The 12,173-nt window shown below is 40.7% G+C and overlaps 1 non-coding gene across 1 annotated transcript; it reads right to left on the reverse strand.

Moving 5' to 3' along the window:
- Positions 1 to 3,800: 3,800 nt before the first annotated feature.
- Positions 3,801 to 3,908, reverse strand: LOC130959649 (small nucleolar RNA R71). The gene has a single exon (XR_009078719.1). It is a non-coding gene; the product is annotated as a small nucleolar RNA R71 (small nucleolar RNA).
- Between the last annotated feature and the right edge of the window lie 8,265 nt (positions 3,909 to 12,173).

The following is a 12,173-nucleotide window of genomic DNA, read 5'->3' on the forward strand; positions in this document are numbered from 1 at the left end:
AGTTTTTAGTTAAAATTCACTTTTCTGGACTTCACTATGAGTTTGTGTGTTTTTCTGTGATTTCAGGTATTTTCTGGCTGAAATTGAGGGATCTGAGCAAAAATCTGATCCAGAGACTCAAAAGGACTGCAGATGCTGTTGGATTCTGACCTCCCTGCACTCGAAGTGGATTTTCTGGAGCTACAGAAGCCCAATTGGCGCGCTCTTAACGGCGTTGGAAACTAGACATCCTGGGCTTTCCAGCAATATATGATAGTCCATACTTTGCCCAAGATTTGATGGCCCAAACCGGCGTTCAAAGTCACCTCAAGAAATTCCAGCGTTAAACGCCGGAACTGGCACCTAAATGGGAGTTAAACGCCCAAACTGGCATAAAAGCTGGCGTTTAACTCCAAGAAGAGTCTCTACACGAAAATGCTTCATTGCTCAGCCCAAGCACACACCAAGTGGGCCCGGAAGTGGATTTTTATGTCATTTACTCATCTCTGTACACCCTAGGCTACTAGTTTTCTATAAATAGGACCTTTTACTATTGTATTTTTCATCTTGGGATCTTAGATCATCTTTAGGTCTTTGAATCTTTTGATCACTTTGGGAGGCTGGCCTCACGGCCATGCCTAGACCTTGTTCTTATGTATTTTCAACGGTGGAGTTTCTACACATCATAGATTAAGGTGTGGAGCTCTGCTGTACCTTGAGTATTAATGCAATTACTATTGTTCTTCTATTCAATTCCGCTTGTTCTTGTTCCAAGATATCACTTGTTCTTCAACTTGATGAATGTGATGATCCGTGACACTCATCATCATTCTCACTCATGAACAAGGTGACTGACAACCACTCTTGTTCTACAAGCATATGAGGCTTAGTGAATATCTCTTGGATTCCTGATAACACGATGCATGGTTGATCGCCTGACAACCGAGTGCTCGCCTGACAAACGAGCCAGCCATTCCGTGAGATCAGAGTCTTCGTGGTATAGGCGAGAACTGATGTCGGCATTCAAGAGAATCCGGAAGGTCTAACCTTGTCTGTGGTATTCTGAGTAGGATTCAATGATTGAATGACTGTGACGTGCTTCAAACTCCTAGCAGGCGGGGCGTTAGTGACAGACGCAAAAGGATCGATGGATTTTTTTCCGGCCTGACCGAGAACCGACAGCTGATTAGCCATATGCTGTGACAGAGCATGGGAACATTTTCACTGAGAGGATGGGAGGTAGCCACTGACAACGGTGAAACCCTACATGAGCTTGCCATGGAAAGGAGTAAGAAGGATTGGATAAAGACAGTAGGAAAGCAGAGAGACGGAAGGGAAGGCATCTTCATTCGCTTATCTGAAGCTCTCACCAATGATATACATAAGTATCTCTATCTTTATCTTTATGCTTTATTCGTTTATCACTATACCCATTTGAGTCTGCCTGACTGAGATTTACAAGGTGACCATAGCTTGCTTCATAGCAACAATCTCCGTGGGATCGACCCTTACTCGCGTAAGGTTTATTACTTGGACGACCCAGTGCACTTGCTGGTTAGTTGTGCGAAGTTGTGTTAATGCCATGGTATTGAGCACCAAGTCTTTGGAGCCATTACCGGGGATTATTCGAATATGGACAAAGTAGTGATCACAATTTCGTGCACCAAGTTTTTGGCGCCGTTGCCGGGGATTGTTTTGTGTATGGACAACTGACGGTTCATCTTGTTGCTTAGATTAGGTATTTTTTTTTTCGAAATTCTTGAAGATGAATTCTAGAGTTTCATGATGATTTGTTGAAATCTGGCTGGCTGAGAAGCCATGTCTAATTTCATTGGACCGAGGTTTCAACTTATCATCACAAGAGCTTGTTGATTTTCATCAATCTTGCTTTTGGAGCAATGATTTGCTAAGACTTGGCTGGCCATTGGCCATGTCTAGTGTTTTGGACCGAAGCTTTCTTTGAAAGCTTGGCTGGCTGTGAAGCCATGTCTAATTCCTGGACCGGAGTCTTAGACTAGCATTGCACTGATTCCTGGAATTCTCATCAAGAATTTTGATATCTTTTTCCATTTAATTTTCGAAAACCACACAAAAAAATTCACAAAATCATAAAAACCAAAAATATTTGATGTTTCTTGTTTAAGTCTGGTATCTCATTTTGAGTTTGGTGTCAATTGCATGTTTCTATTCTTTTGGCATTTTTCAAATTCATGCATGTGTCTTCATTAATCTTCAAGATTGTTCTTGATGATTTCCTTGTTTTGATCTTTGAATTCTATTGACTTGAGTGTTTTGTTGTTTCTCATATATACAAACTGCTAAGTTTGGTGTCTTGCATGCATTGTTATTTGATTTTAGTTGCATTTTGATTATTCCTCATTATTAAAAATCCAAAAATATTTTTAATTTGTGTCTTTTCAAGTCAATAAAACTAAGAATTGAAGATTCAGAACATACTGCAGAGGAATTATACAGAAAAAGCTGGGCATTCAAAATGCCCAGTGAAGAAGAACAGACTGGCGTTTAAACGCCAGCCAGGGTACCTGATTGGGCATTTAACCCCAAAAAGGGTGCATTTTGGGCGTTAAACGCCAGAATGGATACCATTCTGGGCGTTTAACGCCAGGATGGTGCTAGGGGGAAGATTTTGTTTTTCAAATCAAATTTTTTTTCAAGTTTTCAAAGTTTTTCAAAATCAAATCTTTTTCAAATCATATCTTTTCAATCAAATGTTTTCAAAATTAATTTCTTTCCTTTTTCAAAGATACTTACTAACAATTAATGATTTGATTCAAAATTTCAAGTATGTTGCCTTTTCTTTTGAGGAAGGTTTAATTTTTGAATCATATCTTTTCTTGTTAGGCAAGTCATTAATTTTCAAATCAAATCTTTTTAAAATTGTTTTCAAATCATATCTTCTCAATCACATCTTTTTCAAAATAAGTTTTCAATCAAATCTTTTTAATTTCTAATTTCAAAATCTTTTCAAAAAAATTCACTTGATTTCTTTCTTACTTTTATTTTCGAAAATCAATTAAGTGTTTTTCAAAATGTTTTCAAAATCTTTTTAATTGAATTTTCGAAAATCTTCTTCCTCTCTTCCCACATCCTTCTATTTATGGAGTACTACTCCTTCTTAATGCACAATTCGAACTCTATCTAATCAAGTTCGAATTCTTCTACCTCCTTCTTCTAATTTTCTGTTCTTCTGACACCTCAAGGAATCTCTATACTGTGACATAGAGGATTCCACATTTTCTTGTTCTCTTCTCTTTCATATGAGCAGGAGCAGAGACAAAGGCATTCTTGTTGAAGCTAACCCTGAACCTGAAAGGACCTTGAAGCGAAAGCTAAGGGAAGCTAAGACACAACTCTCTGTAGAGGACCTAACCGAATTCTTCAAAGAAGAAGAACACATGGCAGCCGAAAACAACAACAATGCCAACAATGCAAGGAAGGTGCTGGGTGACTTTACTGCACCTACTCCCAATTTCTATGGGAGAAGCATCTCTATCCCTGCCATTGGAGCAAACAACTTTGAGCTTAAGCCTCAATTAGTTTCTCTAATGCAACAGAATTGCAAGTTCCATGGACTTCCAATGGAAGATCCTCATCAGTTTTTAGCTGAGTTCTTGCAAATCTGTGACACAGTCAAGACTAATGGGGTTGACCCTGAGGTCTACAGACTGATGCTATTCCCTTTTGCTGTAAGAGACAAAGCTAAAATATGGTTGGACTCTCAACCTAAAGAAAGCCTGGACTCTTGGGAAAAGCTAGTCAATGCCTTCTTGGCAAAGTTCTTTCCACCTCAAAAATGGAGTAAGCTTAGAGTGGAAGTCCAAACCTTCAGACAGAAGGATGGTGAATCCCTCTATGAAGCTTGGGAAAGATACAAACAATTAATCAGAAAATGTCCCTCAGACATGCTTTCTGAATGGAGCATCATATGTATTTTCTATGATGGTCTCTCTGAACTGTCCAAGATGTCTTTGGATAGCTCTGCTGGAGGATCTCTTCATCTGAAGAAGACGCCTACAGAGGCTCAAGAGCTAATTGAAATGGTTGCAAATAACCAATTCATGTACACTTCTGAAAGGAATCCTGTGAACAATGGGACTAGTCAGAAGAAAGGAGTTCTTGAGATTGACACTCTGAACGCCATTTTGGCTCAGAACAAGATATTGATTCAACAAGTCAATTTGATTTCTCAAAGTCTGTCTGGAATGCAAAATGCACCTGGCAGTACTAAGGATGCTTCATCTGAGGAAGAAGCTTATGATCCTGAGAACCCTTCAATGGAAGAGGTGAATTACCTAGGAGAACCTTATGGAAACACCTATAATTCTTCATGGAGAAATCACCCAAATTTCTCATGGAAGAATCAAGAGAGACCTCAACAAGGTTTCAACAACAACAATGGTGGAAGAAACAGGTTTAGCAATGGCAAGCCTTTTCCATCATCTTCTCAGCAACAGACAGAGAATTCTAAGCAGAACCCCTCTGACTTAGCAACCATGGTCTCTGATCTAATCAAAACCACTCAAAGTTTCATGACTGAAACAAGGTCTTCCATTAGGAATTTGGAAGGACAAGTGGGACAGCTGAGCAAGAAAGTTACTGAACTCCCTCCAAGTACTCTTCCAAGCAACACAGAAGAAAATCCAAAAGGAGAGTGCAAAGCCATCAATATGGCCGAATTTGGAGAGGAAGGGGAGGAAGTGAACGCCACTGAGGAAGACCTCAATGGGCGTGCACTAGCCTCCAATGAGTTCCCCAATGAGGAACCATGGGAATCTGGGGCTCAAAATGAGACCATAGAGATTCCATTGGACTTACTTCTGCCTTTCATGAGCTCTGATGAGTATTCTTCCTCTGAAGAGGATGAGTATGTCACTGAAGAGCAAGTTGCTAAATACCTTGGAGCAATCATGAAGCTAAATGACAAGTTATTTGGAAATGAGACTTGGGAGGATGAACCTCCTTTGCTCACCAAAGAACTGGATGACTTGTCTAGGCAGAAATTACCTCAAAAGAGACAAGATCCTGGGAAGTTTTCAATACCTTGTACCATAGGCACCATGACCTTCAAGAAGGCCCTGTGTGACTTAGGGTCAAGTGTAAACCTCATGCCTCTCTCTATAATGGAGAAGCTAGGGATCTTTGAGGTGCAAGCTGCAAAAATCTCATTAGAGGTGGCAGACAACTCAAGAAAACAAGCTCATGGACTTGTAGAGAATGTTTTGGTAAAGGTTGAAGACCATTACATCCCTACTGATTTCATAGTCCTAGAGACTGGGAAGTGCATGGATGAATCCATCATCCTTGGCAGACCCTTCCTAGCCACAGCAAAGGCTGTGATTGATGTTGATGGAGGTGAACTTATCATTCAAGTGAATGAAAAATCCTATGTGTTTAAGGCTCAAGGATATCCCTCTGTCATCATGGAGAAGAAGCATGAAGAGCTTCTCTCAAATCAGAGACAAACAGAGCCCCCACAGTCAAACTCTAAGTTTGGTGTTGGGAGGCCACAACCAAACTCTAAGTTTGGTGTTGAACCCCCACAATCAAACTCTAAGTTTGGTGTTGGGAGGTTCCAACATTGCTCTGAGTATCTATGAGGCTCCATGAGAGCCCTCTGTCAAGCTACTGACATTAAAGAAGCGCTTGTTGGGAGGCAACCCAATAAACATATTCTATATATTTTCTTTTGTTATTTTATGATTTTTGTAGGTTGATGATCATAAGAAGTCACAAAATCCATTGAAAAAGCAAAAACAGAATGAAAAACAAGAAGAAAAATAGCACACCCTGGAGGAAGAGTTCACTGGCGTTTAAACGCCAGCGAGGTTAGCAGTTGGGCGTTTAACGCCCAGTCTGGCACCATTCTGGGCGTTTAACGCCAGAAAGGGGCACCAGACTGGCGTTAAACGCCAGAAAAGGGCAAGAACCTGGCGTTAAACGCCAGGAATGGGCACCAGCCCGGCGTTTAACGCCAGAAATGGCTCAAAACGTGAATTTTGATGCCATTTGGTGCAGGGATGACTTTTCCTTGACACCACAGGATCTGTGGACCCCAAAGGATCCCCACCTACCCCACCACCACTCTCTCTCTTCTTCCCCCATTCACCAATCACCTCATTACCTCTTCCCCAAAACCCTTCACCTACCAAATCCCATCTTTCTCTTCACCACTCACATCCATCCTTCATAAAACCCCACCAACCTCACCCTTCAAATTCAAACCACTTTCCCACCCAAACCCACCCATAATGGCCGAACCCCATCTCCCCTCTCTCCTATAAATATCCTTCTTCACTCCTTCATTTTCACCACAACCTAAACACCACTTCCCCCCTCCTTGGCCGAATACATAAGCCATCTCCTTCTTCCTCATTTCTTCTTCTTCTACTCTCTTCTTTCTTCTTTTGCTCGAGGACGAGCAAACATTTTAAGTTTGGTGTGGTAAAAGCGTTGCTTTTTCGTTTTCCATAACCATTTATGGCATCCAAGGCCGGAGAAACCTCTAGAAAGAGGAAAGGGAAAGCAAAAGCTTCCACCTCCGAGTCATGGGAGATGGATAGATTCATCTCAAGGGTGCATCAAGACCACTTCTATGAAGTTGTGGCCTTGAAGAAGGTGATCCCCGAGGTCCCCTTTTCACTCAAAAAGGGTGAATATCCGGAGATCCGCCATGAGATCCGAAGAAGAGGTTGGGAAGTGCTTACCAACCCAATTCAACAAGTCGGAATCTTGATGGTTCAAGAGTTCTATGCCAATGCATGGATCACCAAGAACCATGATCAAAGTGTAAACCCGGATCCAAAGAATTATCTTACTATGGTTCGGGGGAAATACTTGGATTTTAGTCCGGAAAATGTAAGGTTAGCATTCAACTTGCCCATGATGCAAGGAGATGAACATCCTTACACTAGAAGGGTCAACTTTGATCAAAGGTTGGACCAAGTCCTCACAGTCATATGTGAAGAGGGCGCACAATGGAAGAGAGATTCAAGAGGCAAGCCGGTTCAATTGAGAAGGCATGACCTCAAGCCCATGGCTAGAGGATGGTTGGAGTTTATCCAACGCTCAATCATTCCCACTAGCAACCGGTCCGAAGTTACTCTAGACCGGGCCATCATGATTCATAGCATCATGATTGGAGAAGAAGTGGAAGTTCATGAGGTTATAGCCCAAGAACTCTATAAAGTGGCGGACAAGTCTTCCACCTTGGCAAGGCTAGCCTTTCCTCATCTCATTTGTCACCTCTGTTATTCAGTTGGAGTTGACATAGAAGGAGACACCCCCATTGATGAGGACAAGCCCATCACCAAGAAAAGGATGGAGCAAACAAGAGACCCCTCTCATCATGAGATTCCTGAGATACCTCAAGGGATGCACTTTCCTCCACAAGACTATTGGGAGCAAGTAAACACCTCCCTAGGAGAATTGAGTTCCAACATGGGACAACTAAGGGTGGAGCATCAAGAACACTCCATTCTCCTCCATGAAATTAGAGAAGATCAAAGAATCATGAGAGAGGAGCAACAAAGGCAAGGAAGAGACATTGAGGAGCTCAAGCACTCCATAGGACCTTCAAGAGGAAGGAAGAGCCGCCATCACTAAGGTGGACCCGTTCCTTGATTTCCTTGTTCTTTATTCTTCTGTTTTTCGAATTTTTATGCTTATGTTTATCTATGTTTGTGTCTTATGATCATTAGTATCTTAGTATATATGCCTTAAAGTTATGAATGTCCTATGAATCCATCACCTTTCTTAACAATGTTCTTAATTGAAAAAGAAAAGAATTGCATGAATTTTGAATTTTATAACAGTTTAATTATTTTGATGTGGTGGCAACACTTTTTGTTCTATGAATGTATGCTTGAACAGTGCATATGTCTTTTGAATTTGTGGTTCATGAATGTTGGCTCTTGAAAGAATGATGAAAAAGGAGACATGTTACTGAGGATCTGAAAAATCATAAAAATGATTCTTGAAGCAAGAAAAAGCAGTGAATACAAAAAAAAAAGAGAAGAAGCAAACGAAAAAAAAAAAGCAAAAGCAAGCGAAAAAAAAAAAAGAAAGAAAACGAAAGAAATTAAGTTGTGATCCAAGGCAATAAGAGTGTGCTTAAGAACCCTGGACACCTCTAATTGGGGACTCTAGCAAAGCTGAGTCACAATCTGAAAAGGTTCACCCAATTATGTGTCTGTGGCATGTATGTATCCGGTGGTAATACTGGAAGACAGAGTGCTTTGGGTCACGGCCAAGACTCATAAAGTAGCTATGTTCAAGAATCATCATACTTAACTAGGTGAATCAATAACACTATCTGGATTCTGAGTTCCTAAAGAAGCCAATCATTCTGAATTCCAAAGGATAAAGTGAGATGCCAAAACTATTCAGAGGCAAAAAGCTAAAAGCCCCGCTCATCTAATTAATACTGATCTTCATAGATGTTTTTGGAGTTCATTGCATATTCTCTTCTTTTTATCCTATTTGATCTTCAGTTGCTTGAGGACAAGCAACAATTTAAGTTTGGTGTTGTGATGAGCGGATAATTTGTATGCTTTTTGGCATTGTTTTTAGTATGTTTTTAGTATCTTTTAGTTAGTTTTTATTATATTTTTATTAGTTTTTAGTTAAAATTCACTTTTCTGGACTTCACTATGAGTTTGTGTGTTTTTCTGTGATTTCAGGTATTTTCTGGCTGAAATTGAGGGATCAGAGCAAAAATCTGATCCAGAGACTCAAAAGGACTGCAGATGCTGTTGGATTCTGACCTCCCTGCACTCGAAGTGGATTTTCTGGAGCTACAGAAGCCCAATTGGCGCGCTCTCAACGGCTTTGGAAACTAGACATCCTGGGCTTTCCAGCAATATATGATAGTCCATACTTTGCCCAAGATTTGATGGCCCAAACCGGCGTTCAAAGTCACCTCAAGAAATTCCAGCGTTAAACGCCGGAACTGGCACCTAAATGGGAGTTAAACGCCCAAACTGGCATAAAAGCTGGCGTTTAACTCCAAGAAGAGTCTCTACACGAAAATGCTTCATTGCTCAGCCCAAGCACACACCAAGTGGGCCCGAAATTGGATTTTTATGTCATTTACTCATCTCTGTACACCCTAGGCTACTAGTTTTCTATAAATAGGACCTTTTACTATTGTATTTTTCATCTTGGGATCTTAGATCATCTTTAGGTCTCTGAATCTTTTGATCACTTTGGGAGGCTGGCCTCACGGCCATGCCTAGACCTTGTTCTTATGTATTTTCAACGGTGGAGTTTCTACACACCATAGATTAAGGTGTGGAGCTCTGCTGTACCTCGAGTATTAATGCAATTACTATTGTTCTTCTATTCAATTCCGCTTGCTCTTGTTCCAAGATATCACTTGTTCTTCAACTTGATGAATGTGATGATCCGTGACACTCATCATCATTCTCACTCATGAACAAGGTGACTGACAACCACTCTTGTTCTACAAGCATATGAGGCTTAGTGAATATCTCTTGGATTCCTGATAACACGATGCATGGTTGATCGCCTGACAACCGAGTGCTCGCCTGACAAACGAGCCAGCCATTCCGTGAGATCAGAGTCTTCGTGGTATAGGCGAGAACTGATGTCGGCATTCAAGAGAATCCGGAAGGTCTAACCTTGTCTGTGGTATTCTGAGTAGGATTCAATGATTGAATGACTGTGACGTGCTTCAAACTCCTAGCAGGCGGGGCGTTAGTGACAGACGCAAAAGGATCGATGGATTTTATTCCGGCCTGACCGAGAACCGACAGCTGATTAGCCATATGCTGTGACATAGCATGGGAACATTTTCACTGAGAGGATGGGAGGTAGCCACTGACAACGGTGAAACCCTACATGAGCTTGCCATGGAAAGGAGTAAGAAGGATTGGATAAAGACAGTAGGAAAGCAGAGAGACGGAAGGGAAGGCATCTTCATTCGCTTATCTGAAGCTCTCACCAATGATATACATAAGTATCTCTATCTTTATCTTTATGCTTTATTCGTTTATCACTATACCCATTTGAGTCTGCCTGACTGAGATTTACAAGGTGACCATAGCTTGCTTCATAGCAACAATCTCCGTGGGATCGACCCTTACTCGCGTAAGGTTTATTACTTGGACGACCCAGTGCACTTGCTGGTTAGTTGTGCGAAGTTGTGTTAATGCCATGGTATTGAGCACCAAGTCTTTGGAGCCATTACCGGGGATTATTCGAATATGGACAAAGTAGTGATCACAATTTCGTGCACCAGGGCACTCATTTCTGCAATAAACAGCTTTACTCTGCTTTGGTTCGTTATGGAGTTAGCCACAGGGTGGCCACTCCATATCACCCACAGACAAATGGGCAAGCTGAAGTCTCAAATAGTGAACTCAAAAGAATCCTGGAATGGACTGTAGTTAACCGTAGAAGGGATTGGACAAGAAGCTTGGATGATGCTCTGTGGGAATACAGAACAGCATTCAAGACCCCTATAGGGACCTCTCCATACCAGCTTGTGTATGGAAAGGCATGTCACTTGCCAGTGGAACTGGAACATAAGGCCTACTGGGCAACCAGATTCCTGAACCTTGATGCCAAGTTAGCTGGAGAAAAACGATTGCTCCAGTTAAATGAGCTAGAGGAATTTAGACTCAATGCTTTCGAGAATGCAAAAATTTACAAAGAGAAAGCAAAATGATGGCATCATAAGAAATTGTCATCCAGAGTCTTTGAGCCAGGGCATAAAGTTTTGATATTTAATTCTAGGCTCAGATTATTCCCCGAAAAATTAAAATCCCGGTGGAGAGAACCATATGTGATTACAAGTGTGTCACCATATGGATACGTAGAGCTCCAGGATAATGATTCTAACAAAAAGTTCATTGTTAATGGACAGAGAGTCAAACATTATCTTGAAAGCAATTTTGAGCAAGAATGCTCAAAATTGAGACTTGATTAAAGCTCAGTAATAGTCCAGCTAAAGACAATAAAGAAGCGCTTGCTGGGAGGCAACCCAGCCATTTACAAAGTTTATTTGTTAATTAATAGATTTTTACAGGTATATGTCAAGTATCTTCAAGGTAAAATAGCAATTGCTTGAATTCACAGAGTTACAAGGGAATTTGGAAGCTCATTGGCGTGAAAAAGCCAGTAAGAAATATTTTGGGCGTTGAACGCCTAAAAGAAGCATCCACTGGGCGTTTAACGCCAGTAAGGATAGCCATCTGGGCGTTGAACGCCAGAAAGAAGCTCCTTCTGGGCATTTAACGCCAGAATTATAGCATCCTGGGCGTTCAGAAAAACGCCCAGTGACAAAGGACTTCCTGGCGTTCAACGCCAGAAAGAAGCAACAGCTGGGCGTTGAACGCCCAGGAGAAGCAGCAATTGGGTGTTAAACGCCCAAAACTTGTAGCGTTTGGGCGTTTAACGCCAGAATGGTGGGGAGGAGGTAAAATTCGTTTTTCTTCACAATTTTTCTAATTTTTATGTTTCAATTCATGATTTCTTGCATAAACATGTTTCAAAATATCATCCTTCAATTCCAAAAATTTTAATCCTAATTTCTAAAATCCCTTTTTCAAAAATATCAAATGTATCTTAATCCATAAACACAAATCTTTTTCCAATCCAAATCTTTTTCAAATCTTTTTCAACTCATCATATCTTTTGGATTTCGAAATTGCCTCTCCCTCTATTCTTCTCCTATCCCTTCTTTTGCTTGAGGACAAGCAAACCTCTAAGTTTGGTGTGATTTTCCATGATCACTGAGCTAAAACTCATCAAGATCATGGCACCTAAGGGAACAGGAAGAGCAAGGATGTGACTTGAAGGAACTGAAGCGTCAGAAATGATCTCTTGAAGGATCAAGCATCCCACAGACTAGAGGAACACCCACTTCTCAAAATAAAGGTTATTGAGTCCTAATATTTGCCTTAACTCTATGATAACTGTTCTTATTATGAATTTACCTTAGAAGTTATATATTAGTAGTAGTAATTAGTATCTCTATTTTGATTTTATCTCCAATTAAGCTATAATTTATTTTTCTCATCATCATCAAACATGAATAAAATAGTAGTTTTTTAGAATAAAGAGGCAATATTTTTTCGAGTTCTTAATAAGGAAAATTCTAATTATTTATATGTGGTGGCAATACTTTTTGTCTTCTGAATGAATTCCTGAAC

This window comes from Arachis stenosperma, chromosome 10, assembly GCF_014773155.1.
Source record: "Arachis stenosperma cultivar V10309 chromosome 10, arast.V10309.gnm1.PFL2, whole genome shotgun sequence".
NCBI classification, from domain to species: Eukaryota; Viridiplantae; Streptophyta; class Magnoliopsida; order Fabales; family Fabaceae; genus Arachis; species Arachis stenosperma.